Source organism: Bubalus bubalis, chromosome X (genome assembly GCF_019923935.1).
Source record: "Bubalus bubalis isolate 160015118507 breed Murrah chromosome X, NDDB_SH_1, whole genome shotgun sequence".
In the NCBI taxonomy this organism is placed as follows: domain Eukaryota; kingdom Metazoa; phylum Chordata; class Mammalia; order Artiodactyla; family Bovidae; genus Bubalus; species Bubalus bubalis.
In genome coordinates, this window is record NC_059181.1 from 129,782,065 (window position 1) to 129,798,722 (window position 16,658).

A 16,658-nucleotide genomic window follows, 5' to 3' on the forward strand; every position below is an offset into this window, starting at 1 on the left:
CTTAGTTAATGTAGACAGAACTAGAGATCTATATCTAAATATGTATATATAATTCTTATATGTATAATTGCTGCTGCTGCTGCTGCTGCTAAGTCTCTTCAGTCATGTCCAACTCTGTGCGACCCTATAGACGGCAGCCCACCAGGCTCCCCTGTCCCTGGGATTCTCCAGGCAAGAACACTGGAGTGGGTTGCCATTTCCTTCTCCGATGCATGAAAGTGAAAAGTGAAAGTGAAGTCGCTCAGTCGTGTCTGACTCCTAGCGACCCCATGGACTGCAGACCACCAGGCCCCTCCGTCCATGGGATTTTCCAGGCAAGAGTGGGTTGCCATTGCCTTCTCCGATATGTATAATTACACATATAGTAAATTTTTTCTCATTCATTTGTCACCTGTGCTTAAATATGCTTTAAATGCGTCTTTATGTGTATGTTGTTTAGTTGCTAAGTCATGTCTGACTCTCTGCAACCTCATGGACTGTAGCCCGCCAGGCTCCTGACATGATTTAGAAATAAAACAACAAAGTATGTATATATGTATGTGTGTGCTAAGTTGCTTCAGTTGTGTCCGATTCTTTGCTACCCTATGGACAGTAGCCTGCCAGGCTCCTCTGTTCATGGAATTCTCCAGGCGAAAATACTAGAGTGGGTTGCCATGCCCTCCTCCAGGGAATCTTTCTGACCCAGGGATCAAACTCATGGCTCTTATTTTTTTTTTTATGTACAAGTCTCTGTTTATTCATAATTAGATGTAGGTTATTTTTATAATTTTATCTTTGTGTACAGATTTGCTTAACAATCGCTCAATTTCTAGGGCAGGTTCTGGTAACTGAAGAGCCTTTATAAGTGGTTTATATTGTCTAGACCTGCAAACTCGCATCTCTTATGTCTCCTGCACTGACATGCAGCTTCTTTACTCCTAGCATCACCTGGGAAGCCCATGTATATGTATTTATAAGTTTAGGATTTTTAAAAATGTATTCTATTGATAGTCTCATAACAACAGGTATGATACTATTAACTATGTTCTTTTTAGAACTCATCTATTTTAGTCTGGCAAAGTCTTCTTTACATTCTTCTCTTAACTTTACTCTGACTTTTTATTTTCATGTTCTTCACAGACAACTCTTTTTATATAATTCATAAGGTTTTGGTTTCCCAGACTTCTATCCATAACTGTCATGTACTCTGTGCTTTTTCGGGCATGGTGTGTCTATTCTACTGAATTCAACTCTTCCCTTTATTCAGTGCTCACATGTCTAAATATCACTCTTATATTTAATTGTGGACATGCATTTGAGACTGATTTTATAAATGTGATTTTTATGAATACATTTGTGTAGTTCAACCTCAATATGTATAAAGTCTAATATATCATTACTTCTTCAAACATGTAATCTTAAGCTCATGTATTCTCTCTTATGATTTCACCATCTGTCCAATCACCACACATTAAAATTGTAGTCATCATGAATACCATTTTCTCATCTTTTCCACCTTTCATAAGCATTTCAGTCATTCGTAAAACGTAACCTATTTGTCCCTTGTAATATTTCATCCATCTCCTCTTTTATATTCTAGTCAATATGTCATCCAAGTTCTGGTTCTCATTTCTTTTCTCACCCATTCACTTCCTATCTATGCCTGGAATTTTTTCTTTTATGTCTTAAATCTTCTCGCAAGGACCTACTCAAACCATCTCCTGATAGAAAGCTATTTTCTCTTTGCTCCTCTTTTCTTGGTTGTGCACATTCTGCTATGTCTAAGTAACTCTAATATACATGCATCTACATGTCTGCTTTTTCCTTCTAGATTTTAAGTTCTAAGATGTATAGGCCATATTATATATATATTTGTCCCTTACTGGGGCTTCATGAGAAATGCTGGACTGGAAGAAGCACAAGCTGGAATCAAAATTGCAGGGAGAAATACCAGTAACCTCAGATACGCATATGACACCACCCTTATGGCAGAAAGTGAAGAAGAACTAAAGAGTCTCTTGATGAAAGTGAAAGAGGAGAGTGAAAAAGTTGGCTTAAAGCTCAACATTCAGAAAACTAAGATCATGGCATCTGGTCCCATCACTTCATGGCAAATAAATGGGGAAATAATGGAAACAGTGGCTGACTTTATTTTTCTTGACTCCAAAATCACTGCAGATGGTGACTGCAGCCATGAAATTAAAAGATGCTTGCTCTTTGGAAGATACACTATGACCAACATAGACGGCATATTAAAAAGCAGAGACATTACTTTGCCAACAAAAGTCCATCTAGTCAAATCTATTGTTTTTCCAGTAGTCATGTATGGATGTGAGAGGTGGACTATAAAGAAAGCTGAGCACCAAAAAATTGATGCTTTTGAACTATGGTGTTGGAGAAGACTCTTAAGAGTCCCTTGAACTGCAAGGAGATCCAACCAATCCATCCTAAAGGAAATCAGTCCTGAATATTCATTGGAAGGGCTGATGCTGAAGCTGAAACTCCAATACTTTGGCCACCTGATGTGAAGAACTGACTCATTTGAAAAGATCCTAATGCTGGAAAAGATTGAAGGTGGGAGGAGAAGGGGACGGCAGAGCATGAGATGGTTGGATGGCATCACCGACTCAATTGACATGAGTTTGAGTAAACTTCAGGAGTCGGTGATGGACAGGGAGGCCTGGCATGCTACAGTCCATGGGATTGCAAAGAGCTGGACACAACTAAGCGACTTGTGTGAAATTGTTGTTGTTTAGTCGCTAAGTTGTATCGAACTCTTGCAACCCTATGGACTCTAACCCACCAGGCTCCTCTATCCATAGGTTCCCGAGACAAGAATACTGGAGTGGGTTGCCATTTCCCAGGGGATCTTCCTGACCCAGGGATTAAACCCACGTCTCCTGCATAGGCAAGTGGATTCTTGACCAGTGAGGTACCAGGGAAGTTCCTTGTATGATATAGGTACTATATAAATACTTGCTTAAATGCACTCAGAAAATCTTAATAATCAAGATTAATCATTGCTTTGGGCAAGTTGGCCTTTGTTTCCATGGAGGAAAATATATCAGGGGTTGTTTGATTGAGTTCAGTTCAGTTCAGTCGCTCAGTGCTGTCTGACTCTTTGCGACCCCATGAACCACAGCACGCCAGTCCTCCCTATCCATCACCAACTCCCGGAGTCCACCCACACCCATGTCCATCAAGTCGATGATGCCATCCAACCATCTCACCCTCTGTCGTCCCCTTCTCATCCTACCCTCAATCCCTCCCCAAATCAGGGTCTTTTCCAATGAATCAGCTCTTTGCATCAGGTGGCCAAAGTATTGGAGTTTCAGCTTCAACATCAGTCCTTCCAATGAACACCCAGGACTGATCTCCTTTAGGATGGACTGGTTGGATCTCCTTGCAGTCCAAGGGTTGTTTGATTAGGCATATATATCTTTTCCTATGGTAGGATGAAGTGTAATAGTGTTTCAGTGTTTTGTTTCTTTAAAGGCTTACTCGGGTTTTATTTTTCTGTCTTGTTTTATTTGAATGAACTTTTATCAAAGAGGAGGAAGCTCTTTACAAATGATTAGTACCATAGTCAACTAAATATCTAGCTACTAGGTAGCCACCAAGTAATTAAAGTCTCAGCAATGTCCTGTGGTCCTGGGGTTATAACTGTATGCTGAAATTTCCAGAGTGCAGCCTTTTGTAAAATTCTGTTGGCAAAGAACATCAATGTGGATAACATTCTTTCAAAGAATATCACTGAAGGTAGCACTAGAAAAGTATTCTGGCCTTAGAGGGCATTTCTAATAAGTGGGTGGGGCAGTGTGTGACTGGACTGCCAATAGATTTGCCTTTGTTTAACCTTGCCTGGTTTTTAGAACTGAAAATTCTCGGGGACTCATCATTATTTGTGCACTACAGTTTTTCATTCCCATTATTCCTCTATATTATAATTTATCCTGGCATGCTCTCTTTTCAGAGAGAAAGTCATCCTGGAATGAATTTAAGCACTGAGATCTCTAAGAAGCCTCAGGTACAACTTGGTAGATAATCAGTGGCAATTATCTATCCAAGATGAAACAGTGAAACCCTTCAGAAATGTGTACTTAATGCTATTCTTATTTTCAAATAGCATGAATAACACAGCCAGTTTTACTTTAAATACATATTATTGTAGGTGATTTGTCATTAACTTTGACAGTGTCAGTCTCTTCTCACTATCATATTCCATTAATTAGTGTTTCTGGTAATAGAGGTATCCTTTGTAAGGATCAATGCACTCCTGGCTTTTAAAGACAATAGAAAGAGGGAGGGATGGGGAAGAGAGGAGGAGAAGAGAAAGGGAGAGAGACAGAAAGAGAAAGAAAAAGAATAGAAGGAGGAAGAGGAAAATGTTGTGGAGCATGAGAAGAGCTGGGTGAAGAACCAAAAAAAGGTAGAAAATGAAAAATAGGAAGAAATGAAATGAGTTGACTTATGCTGATGGTAATTTAAGGAGGAGAAAAGAATAACACAACAAGTAGACATGTGTATGCGAGACAGCAAAAGAGACACAGATTTATAGAACAGTCTTTTGGACTCTGTGGGAGAGGGAGGGGGGATGATGTAGGAGAATGGCATTAAAACATGTATAATATCATATAAGAAACGAATTGCCAGTCTAGGATCGATGCAGGATATAGGAAGGTTGGGACTGGTGCACTGGGATGACCCAGAAGGATGGTATGGGAGGGAGGTGGGAGCGGGGTTCAGGATGGGGAACACATGTACACCCGTGGCGGATTCATGTTGATGTATGGCAAAACCAATACAATATTGTAAAATAAAATAATAATAATAAAATTTAAAAAAAAGCAGTCACAATGTACAAAGACACATATCACTTCCTGGAAAGATACATTTATAATACCTCAGAGGACTCTCATCTCTTGCAACTGGTCGGACACCTGATCTTGTACATGCACTTACTTCTTAGAGAGCCTGCTCTGTATGTACAGCCTATTGGGTGAACAGTGGATTATAAGACTTTCACCTTAGGCCACAATTAAATGAAGGAGGGGCAGACACCTGATCCAGGGAGAACTATTCATATTCTCCATGGTAGAAACTTGGAATTGGAACACAACAATTCTTTTATTTGGTCTCTTCTGACTCCTGGAACTGAGAAAATCTAGACTCAGGAACTGAGGCTGTCATTCAGGGTTAACCATGTTAGGACCTTTTGTGGAAAACTTGAGAAAATCAATCTTATGAGAAAGAAGTCTGAAGAACACAGAGAGAAGGAGAGACAACAGCTCATGTAGCTCCAGAGGTAAGAAGAGAATTCGTGCTCCTGTCAGCCTTCCATTTCCTGATGTCATTCCATTATGCAGGCCAGCTCCATTTGTTGCCTTTGTGTTCTATATCTGTATTAATCAACCAGGGCTGCCATAGCAAAATTCAGGGGACTGGATGGCTTCAACAACAGAGAATCATTTTCTCAAAGTTGGAGTTCCTAGATCAGGTTGCTAGCATAGTCATGTTCTGGTGAGAGCTGTCTTCATGGCTATAGCTAGCTACCTTCTTGCTGTGTTATCACATGGCAGAGAGAGATCTGGTATTTCTTCCTCTTATAAGGTTACTCATCCCATTGTGAAACCTCCCACCCACCCCTAATCCCTGTCATGACCTTATCTGAATATAATTACCTTCAAAGGACCCCATTTTCAAGTACCATCACACTGGGGGTTAAGATACCAACATGAATTTATGGCGGACCTAATTCCATTCATGGCAATACCTTTGCAAAACAAACACACCCCAATTTTTATGTTTAAGGTAGCTGTGATGGAAATGGTCTCAGAATCTGATTGATCACTAAGTTTCCCTGGTGATTTTGATTCTGCTTCTTTACAAATCACAGTTTGGGAAATACTGTACCAAAAGAATGTGAAGAATCAAGATCAGGCAATAAATGGTTAGGTCAGGACTGGCTGCAAAGAGTGACAAAGTAAACAGAATCAAGGCCATAGCTAGGCTACAGCAGGAGAGTATTGTGGAAAAAAGTAAGATACTACTCTTACTGAGCAGAATGACACTGGTGTCTGTTTATGACTAGGCTATTCTAAATATACAGGGATGGGGCAGACAGATGCTGGCATTATGTATTCATAGCTCTGGTCCCTCACTATTCAGACTTACAGTTTAAAACAAACACCTATGGCTAAAAGACTGAGATGAATTCACATAAACTAATCCAGAAACCTAAAAGTCATTCTTAATTTCTCGCTTCATTAAATCTAAATAATACCTGAATTCTTTCAGCACTATCTTCAAAATATCCAGAATACATTTGCTTTTCTCCATCTTCATAAAACCTTAATATAATTTATTTCTCACCCATAGTGCTCTAATAGACATGTTTTATCTTCCTGTTGTCATTTTTTATCCCGTCCAAACTATTTTTCCTAGAGCATCCAGGTACATCTTTAAATAGCGAAAGTATCATATCCCCTTTCTATTTAAAATAGTTCATGTCTTATAAATTCTCTTTAGGATAAAGCTCAATCTCTACTTAATGGTTATAAGTCCCTCTATGATCCCTCCAGCTTTACCTCTTAAAATCTTATGCCTGGAGCTTTGAGTTTCAGTAAAATTTAACTGTTTGTTGTTTCTTACCTTTACCATATTTCTTATTTTCATATATTTTTTTCATACCCATGAATACATTCATGTAACCAGATGAAAAAAAAGAACATAACTAAATTCTCTTTATAGTAACTCTAAAAAATCTCTTCATGATCCCTTAAACTATTTCCTTCTGTCTAAACCTAATTGCCATAATTGTAGGTTATGTTTTCTGTTTTTAAAATTTGATATAAATGTATATATTACTTTATAGCTTTTGCTCAACATTGTTTATGAGATTCATCCACATTGTTGCATGTAGCAGTAGTTCACACATTCTCATTACTATATAGTATTCCATTGTATGAATTTGCAACCATTTAAAAATTCATTATACTGCTTATGGACATTTCAGTAGTTTCCACTTTGAATTTACTATGAATTAAGCTGCTATGAGCATTCTTATATATGTCTCTTGAGGTATATATGCACTCATTTCATCTGGGAAATACCCACAAGTGAATCCTGTTCTTTATAGCTCAATCTAATTTAGATCTCATCTCCTCTAAGAAGGCTTCTCTACTCCACAACCCCAAATCCTGTTAGTTGGTCTTCTTTGTGGCCATAGGAGTCTACACTTTAGAGAGTACACAACAATCTGTAATGTAATCTGTTTAAAAGCATGTTTCCCCCCATAGATTTCAAGCTCCTTAGGGGTAGGGACTCTATCTTATTCTTTGTATTTTTAGTGCATAACAGAGTTCCCGGAGAAGGCAATGGCACCCCACTCCAGTACTCTTGCCTGCAAAATCCCATGGACAGAGGAGCCTGGTATGCTGCAGTCCATGGGGTCGCTAAGAGTCGACCACGACTGAGCGACTTCCCTTTCACTTTTCACTTTCATGCACTGGAAAAGGAAATGGCAACCCGCTCCAGTGTTCTTGCCTGGAGAATCCCAGGGACGGGGGAGCCTGGTGGGCTGCCGTCTCTGGGGTCCCACAGAGTTGGACACGACTGTAGTGACTTAGCAGCAGCAGCAACAGAGTTCCTGGTACATGGACAATCAATAATGTTTAGTAATATATAAGTATTAATGCAGCCATATATACAAATCACATATTAATGGACTGGATCAATACTGAAGAGTTCTGAAATTGTCTAATTAATAAACTTCTGAGCACCTGAAGTGAAGTGAAAGTCACTCAGTCATGTCTGACTCTTTGCAACCCCTTGGAATTCTCGAGGACTGAATACTGGAACGGGCAGCCGTTCCCTTCTCCAGGGGGTCTTCCAAACCCAGGGATTGAACCCAGGTCTCCCACACTTCAAGCAAATTCTTTACCAGCTGAGCCACCAGAGAAGCCCAAGAATACTGGAGTGGGTAGCCTATTACTTCTCCAGGGAATCTTCCCAACCCAGGAATTGAAATGGGCTCTGCTGCATTGCAGGCAGATTCTTAACCAGCTGAGCTACCAGGAAAGTCTACCTACTGTATGACCAAATGGATGGTAGGTGATGCTGCAGATGCCAAATACAGGCATACCTCATTTTGTTGCACTTAGTTTTTTGTGCTTTGCAAATATCATGGTTTTTAAAAATTGTAAACTGCCACAAACTGCACGCAAATAAGATGGTAAAATTAATGTTTGTGTATTCTTACAGCTCCACTGACCAGATATCCTCCTGATCCCACCCCCCTCTTCCAGATCTCCCTATTAAAATTAGGCCAGTTAGTAACCTTACAGTGTCCTTTACATGTTCAAGTGAAAGGATGAGTAACATGTCTCTCAATTTAAAACAAAAACTAGAAATGATTGAGTTTAGTGAGGAATGCACGCTAAAGCTGTGATAGGCTGAAAGCTAGGCCTCCTTTGTAAAACAATTAGCCAAGTTATGAATGCAAAGAAAAAGTTCTTGATGGAAATTAAAAATGCTACTCCAGTGAACATGTGCATGATAAGACAATGAGCAGACTTATTGTTGATACACAGGAAGTTTTAATGGTCTTGGTAGAAGATCAAATCAGCCACAAAATTCCCTTAAGTTAAAGCCTAATGCGAAGAGTTGACTCATTGGAAAAGACCCTGATGCTGGGAGGGATTGGGGGCAGGAGGAGAAGGGGACGACAGAGGATGAGATGGCTAGATGGTATCACCGACTCGATGCACATGAGTATATGAACTCCGGGAGCTGGTGATGGACAGGGAGGCCTGGTGTGCTGTGATTCATGGGGTTGCAAAGAGTCGGACACAACTGAGTGACTGAACTGAACTGAATCCAGATAAAAGTCCATTCGAACCCCTCATGGATCGCTTTGAGAGGTTCAAGACTTCAGTAAAAGAAGTCACGGCAGGTGTGGTGGATATAGCAAGAAAACTAGAATTAAAAGTGGAGCCTAAAGATGTGAGTGAATTGCTGCAATTTCAAGCTAAAACTTGAATGGATGAGGAATTGCTTCTTAGGAATGTGTAAGTAAAGCAGTTTCTTTAGATAGAATCTACTCCTGGTGAAGATATTGTGAAGATTGTTGAAATAGTAACAAAGGATTTGAAATTTTACATAAACTTTCTTATTAGAGCAGCAGCAGGGTTTGAGAAGATTGACTCCAATTTTGAAAGTTCTCCTGAGGGTGAAATGCTATCAAACAGCATTTCATGTTACAGACAAATTGTTCATGAAAGAAAGAGTCAATTGGTATAGTTAACTTCATTGTTCTCTTATTTTAAGAAGTTGCCACAGCCACCCAAGCCTTCAGCAACAATAACCCTAGTCAGTCAGCAGCCATTGACATGGAAGCAAGACCTTCCACCAGCAAAGAGATTAGATTTGCTGAAGGCGCCGATGATGATGGTTAGCTATTTTTTGTAAGTAATATAGTATTTTTAAAGTAATGCATGTGCATTTTTTTTCAGATGTAATGTTATTGCACACTTAATAGACTACGCTAAGAGCTGACTCATTTGAAAAGACCCTGATGTTGGGAAAGATTGAAGGCAGGAGGAGAAGGGGATGACAGAGGATGAGATGGTTAGATGGCATCACCAACTTAATGGACATGAGTTTGGGTAAATTCCGGGAGTTTGGTAATGGACAGGGAGGCCTGGTGTGCTGTGGTTCATGGGGTCACAAAGAGTCAGACATGACTGAGCAACTGAACTGAACTGGTAGTGTAAACATAACTTTTATGTGCATTGGAAAACCAAAAAAATTTTGTGACTCTTTGTGTTATTTGCTTTATTGTGGTGGTATGGAACTGAACCCCAAACATCTCCAATAAATGCCAATGGTAAAAAAAAAAAAAAAAAAACAGGATAAGCATACAGTTTTGGTCAGTAGAATTAATTTGTATTCACAAAATTGTCAGAAAACAATAAATAGTACACTGTATTATAAAATGGCTCTTAGTACTTAGATTTCAGAGAAAGGAGAGACTGTTGAAGTTGAAAGATTCTCAAAGATGAGTTTGGGTAAGTGCTGGAGTAGGTATGTCATGTTTAGGAAGGAACAGTGTGGGGAGGTTGAGGAACAGCACAAAGATCTCAGAGATCTGGCAGATTTGCTTTTCATATTCCTCATCATTTCTGTGGACCAAGCATTGTGTTTTGAGACAGACTTGGTGTACTTTTGGACTAACAGATATGGCTTACAGAGTCCTCCATGTCTTGCTAAGTAAATTGCCCTTTAATATATATACAGTGGAAATTCAACTGATGGGTGTCATGAAGGCAAGTGATAAATCATTTGGAGGATGATGAGGGTCTGAATTATGCAGTAACAATAAAAGCTTTAGAGAGAGAAGCGTGTGGAAGTTATCGAGAGGTGGAAAAACTAGAATGTCATGGTACCAGGATATTGTAGTGTGCGGTGCTTTTTAATGCAGCAAATATGACACCATGGAAACATTTTTGAAACAAATATGGTGCTTTGCCAATTTGTGACCCAAAATATTTCAATGGAACATGGAAATATGTAATTATTTTTAATACTGATATTTTTCTTATAAGGATGGAAACATCTTTGGATCTTGCTAAATTTTGACAACATAATTCTTACATTGAAATGTTGCTGTGCTGTATTAAAAGAAAACCTTAAAATGAAGTCTCATCAAAGGCTTTATAAGTTATGTATTCATGTATCTGGGACACACTTTTTACTTTAGAATGAAGAAGCAACAGGCAGTTTTCATGAACAGATTGAGAAAGGTCTCTATAAACTAGGACTTCTTAGGATTTAAGAACCATGATAAACTAAGATGACTCTAAGCTTACTTTCTTAGTAGTAATTTCTCACTATGGTCAAGCATGAAAATTGCAGGGACAGGGATGGACTTTAAAAATGCTATTGCCTAGGCCACCTCTTATCTGTGGCCTGGATATCACCATTTTAAAAAAATGGAATATTGTGCCTTGGTTTGGTGATGATTGTTCAGATACAACACTAAAAGCTTGATCTCTGAAAGTAAAAATTGCTAGTTGAATTTCAGTGATATTAAAGACTTCTGCCCTATGAAAGATACTTTTAAGAAAATTAAAAGATAAACCACAGGCTGGGAGAAAATCTTTGCAAAATACATATCTTATAAAGTACCAATATCCAACACATACAAGGAGCTCATCGTGTCATGAAGTTGTGAAGTTGCTCAGTCGTGTCTGAATCTTTGTGACCCCATGGACTGTAGCCCACCAGGCTCCTCCATCCATGGAATTTTCTAGGTAAGAGTACTCAAAAAGAAAACAGTCCAATTCAAAAGTTGACCAGATATCTGAAGAGAGACACATCCTTGAAGATATGCAGATGGCAAAGAATCATGTAAAAAGATGCTTAACATCATATGCCATGGGTTAATTGCAAATTAAACCAATGAAATACTGCTACTCAACTATTTGAATGGCTACAATTTAAAACACTGGCAACAAATGATGAGAATGTGGGGCAACAGACACTCATTCATCGCTGGTGGGAATGAAAAATGATATAGTCAAACTGGAAGACAGTTTGGCGCTTTCTTACAGAACTCAACATACTCTTCCCATATAATTTAGTAGTCTTGCTCCTTGGTATTTACCCAAATAACCTGAAAACTAAGGTCTATGCAAGCATTTGCGTATGAATGTTTATAGCATTTTTATCACAATTGCCAAAACACCAAAGCAGTCAAGATAACCTTCAATAAGTGAATGGACAAACAAACTGTGGTCCATCTAGACAATGGAATATTATTCAGAGGTTAAAAGAAATTAGCTACCAAGCCATGGAGACACGTGGTGAAATATTAAAAGCATATTGCTAAGTGAAAGAAGCCTACCTAAGGAGGCTGTATATTTTATAATTCCAATTCTATGACTTTGTGGAAAAGAAAAACTGTTGTGATAGTAAAGGGATCAGTGGTTGCTAGGGGTTATGAGGTTGTAAGGGGGGGATGAGTAGGTAGATAAGAGAGGATTTTTTGGACCCTGAAACTATTCTATATGACACAATAGTGATGGAAATATGTCATGATGCATGTTTTAAAACTCATGGAATGTATATCACAAAGAGTGAATCCTGATGTAAACTATGGAAATTCAGTTAATGTGTCAGTATTGGTTCACCAGGTGTGTTAAAAACTTAAATTCAACTGAGTAAATTTAAATATCGAATTGGTTTTAATCCACAGTTCTTGGACCCGGAGGTATCTCATCTAGCAAGTAGAAAGGCACTCTTAGGAGTTGTACAAAATGAAAATGGGAGATGGGGGCATGGGAAGGAGTTTCAAGAGAGAGGAGATATATGTATACTTACAGATGATTCACACTGTTGTATAGCACAAAATAACACAGCCTTGTAAAGCAATTATCCTCCAATTTTAAAAAATAAGTAAAAGAAAAATTTTTTATAGGCAGGAAAATGGTGGGGCAAGGAAGTTAAAACGGAGTATTGGTGCAAGTAAGATCACCTGCCTTTAGAGGAATATTGGGGATTTTAGGCAAATTACTTCCATGGTGTTGACCAGGAGATTTTAAACTGATTTTGGTTTAAAATTCCACTCATGGGAGAGACTGAGAATGCAGTGGATTTAGGTTTTAAGTCTTGGTGGATGTTAGCATAAGTGACTCCATTGTGAACCTGTTCTTTCTTTTTAACAGTTATAATGATTTTACCATACTGACACAAAACGTGAATTTTAAAGGAAACTGTACATGGAGAAAGGAAGGATGTGGAAACCCTGTACTTGCCTGTCTATAAACTTAAACTCCTCTAAAGAAAACAAGGTCTATTGATTAAAAACAATCTTTTTAGGTTATCCTAATATGCTGCTGTGGTGGAGAATCAAGGAACTACATTTATTTAATTTGGGATCTGCAAGAAATTTAGAGTGATTTATCAAAATAAGGGACACAGAAGGAGTATTGGTGGTATAAATGATGCAATTCTGTACAGGATATTCTCGTTCTTAATTGCCTGAGAACAATTCAGGTAGGGGCACCCAGTGGACATTTATTTCGACTTTTTCCTAATCACCATTATCCAAGCAATATTTGAAAAACCACCACAGTTTAACATTTAAAACCATAATGGATTTGAAAAGGATGATGCAGAGCAAACTTCTAATTAGAAAATATTACTGGCCTCAAGATTCTATCCATAGCAACAGCACTTAAATGCTACCTCCTGCTTTGCCTGTAGTTATGTATTTTGCACAAAATAATATATTGTCCCTTGATATGTAATTCTTAATGTAAAAAGAGGGAGAGAGAGAAGAAAATAAGCACTAAAAACACCCCATGGCATTTTGCATAACAAAAGCATACATATGCGTAGGTGAAATTCACATAACTAAACAGAGCAAATGAATGTATTCCTCCAGAGACAGGAGTATTTCCTGGATAACCAAATAAAACTTCTGTTAAAAGATATTTCTTCCCTTTGTTTGTACCTGCTTAAAATGCTGTACAATTCTTTTCAAAGCAGTTAAGAACTGCATTTTGAACTCTGCTATTGGTTTTATTCATCCTTTTCTTGCTGCACCTACTCTAGCAGTTCATCATAAACCAATCTTATCTCTGGAATTTACAATAACCCAAAAACATGCTGAAAATGATTTGAATTGGTTTGCTAAGATAAAGCTAAAGTATTTTTCTCCTCATTGCTATGTAGTTAAAGCTGTCAATCACCTAAGGTAAGATCACTAAGATTTTTCTGTATCTACAAATTGAAATGAAGAGAATTGAAATGATTACTATTTAATAAGCATTTTATTGAATTAATTTGATCTGTAACATTGTATAAGTTTAAGATGTACAGTGCATTCTGTTCAGTTCAGTCGCTCAGTTGTGTCTGACTCTCTTGCAACCCCATGGACTGCAGCATCCCAGGCATCCCTGTCCATCACCAACCCCAGGCATCCCTGTCCATCACCAACTCCCAGACCTTGCTCAAACTCATGTCCATCAAGTCAATGATGGCATCCAACCATCTCATCCTCTGTTGTCCCCTTCTCCTCCTGCCTTCAATCTTTCCCAGAGTCAGGGTCTTTTCAATGATGCATTTATAAATTGTGATATGATTTCCTTGTAGTGATAATTATCACATTACAGAATTATAGTACAGTATTTTTGTTTATGTTCATTGCTGTGTTAATTAGCTATGGCTTTTTTTTTTTACTAGTTATTAAAAGTTTTTACCCTCTCTCTTATATTTCTTACCCACATTCCCTGGTAACCACTATTTTATTCTGTTCCTTACAGGTTTAATTTTTTTAGACTCCACATAAAAGTAATATCATATGGTACTTGTCTTTGCCTGACTTAACCCACTTAGAATAATGTGCTCAAGGTTGAACTATATTGTCACAAATGAAAGGATACCTTCTTTTCTCTTGGATAAATAGTATTCCATAATGTATATGTAACACATCTTTATCCATTAATCTATTGATGAGTGTTTGGGTTGTTTACATATCTTGGCTATTTTGAATTATGTGGCAATAAACATGTTCTTGTTATTGCTCAGTCACTAAGTCATGTCCCACTCTTCGCAACCCCGTGGACTGCAGAACACTAGGCTCCTCTGTCCTCTACTATCTCCGAGTTTCTCAAATTCATGTCTGTTTAGTGGGTGGTGCCATTCAACCATCTCATCCTCTGTTGTCCCTTTCTCCTCTTGCCTTCAGTCTTTCCTAGCATTCCAGTGAGTTGACATGTTTACTATGTTGAATCTTAAATTACACATCTTACACATGTTTTTCTAGTTTATACCTAAGACCTTCAAATTTGTTTTTCATTTAGTAGAAAGCGTATTATCATTAAACAAATACATTTAGAAAATCACAATATTATTCTCCAGTTTAGGAACTTGACAATTAGTTTATTTGACCTATTGTATATACTATATCCCAGATGGCTTCTTGGATCTCCTTCATTTCCAAAATTCTAGTTTATGTTCTTTTCCAGAAGTTATAGCTATCCTCGCCTATAAGTACAATAAATGTAATATTACCCTCTGCTTGTTTTGAGAATGGCCTTATTCTGCCTTAACACAAAAGCATCTTCCCTACTCAACTGTCCCATATCTTTAAAATATAGATTTAGAGTTTTAGATTTTATATATATATATATATATATATATGAATAAGAATCCCCTTTTGAGTCTTTAATATATAGAATTTTTATTTGAAATCATAAAGCTTCAGTACCATATTTACAAATTATTAGGAGAGAAGAAGGTGAGTGGTTAGGAGTTTGAGTAGCCATATTCTAAAAGTCCATCACAGATTTTTCTGTGTAGACTAAATAATGACTTCTGATATAATATCTAATTTTCTTCTAACTTTCAAAGTCACAGAATTAATTCAGGAGTTGCAGTTTATTAGTTTAACTGATGATTACATCTACATTTATTTTTAATATGTGTGTATGCACAAAGTCACTTCAGTCATGTCCAACTCTTTGCAACCTTATGGACTGTAGCCCGTCCATGGGGCTCCTCTGTCTATGAGATTCTCCAGGCAAGAATACTGAAGTGGGTATCCATTTCCTTCTCCAGGGATCTCCCTGACCCGGGAATCAAACCCATGTCTCTTACATCTCCTGCATTGGCAAGCAGGTTCTTTACCACTAGCGCCAGTTGGAAAGACCTAATATAGTACATACCAAATCTTAATTTTGTAGAAGATTTTTTTCCTCATTAGTTAAAATGCCAACTAGCCACGAAGATCCAACCTTTTGTTTTCTTTGTTTTCTCTATTTTTATATTTTTAAATTTATTGTTTTCTTTATTATTCCATTCCTTATGTTTTCTCAGGTTTATTTTGCTCTTCCTTTTTCTATCACCTTGAGGAAAGAACTAAGCCTATTTACTTAATGCCTTTTCTCTTTTCTGTTGTATGCATTTAATGCCATAAATTTCCCACTCAGCATTGCTTTAATAGTATACTACAAATTTTGATATATTGTGTGGTCATTTTCTTTAATTTCTAGTACTTTCTGAAATTTAGCAAGAGACTTCCTTTTTGATTGATGGTTATTTGGATGTACATTGTTTAATTTTTAAATATTTGTCTTTAAAATATATTGTGTTCTTTCTATTGATTTTTAGTTTGATTCAATTATATTCAGAGAACATATTCTATATAATTTTATTGAGATTTGTTTTGTGACTCAGTATATGGTATATCTTGTGAATGTTTAGTGGGTGCTTGGAAATAATACCTATCTTGCTATAGTGTGGGAGTGTTCTATGAGTGTTAATTAGGTGCTGTTGGTTGACAGTATATTGTTCATTGTTTTTATGTCTTTCCTGATTTCTGGTTAGTTTATTAACTGGTGCAACTGAGGTGTTGAATTTCTTAAGTATAATCATGAATTTATCTATTTCTGTGTACAGCTCAGGTTTTGCTTCACCTATTTTGCAGCCTCTTGTTTAATACATACACATTTAGGACCTCTATATATTTTTGATGGATTTATCCTTTCATTATTGTTTAATGTCCCACTTCATCCTGAATAATTTTTTTTTTGCTCTGAAATGTATAATACTTAAGCTGATATTAACATAGCTACTCCCACTTATTTTGGTGTTTCAATTATATATATTTTCCA